We start from the raw sequence: 310 nt of genomic DNA, 5'->3' as shown, positions 1-310 counted from the left end.
TCAGCACATCTGATCCAAATATACTAATGATTTTTATTGGTCAGATCTTGAAAGTGAGGTTTATTTTTATGGAGTATGCATTAATTAACCCAACATGTACTATCTTCCAGTATATCTAGCCAAGTACTTTCATTTAAACATGTTTATTGTGAAATGTTTGCATTCCCAACATTTGTGGCCCACACACAGACTATTTCATACTTCACTTCTGAGCAGTTACAAAAGTTAAAAGGAGTTATTGTTTTTGATTAATGCATTTTTGGGGACTTTTTTTTTAAATGTTCCAAAACTATGCTCTGAAGACATTCTT

Source organism: Pelecanus crispus, chromosome 8, assembly GCF_030463565.1.
Source record: "Pelecanus crispus isolate bPelCri1 chromosome 8, bPelCri1.pri, whole genome shotgun sequence".
Classification (NCBI taxonomy): Eukaryota; Metazoa; Chordata; class Aves; order Pelecaniformes; family Pelecanidae; genus Pelecanus; species Pelecanus crispus.
This window is presented reverse-complemented; position numbering follows the sequence as displayed.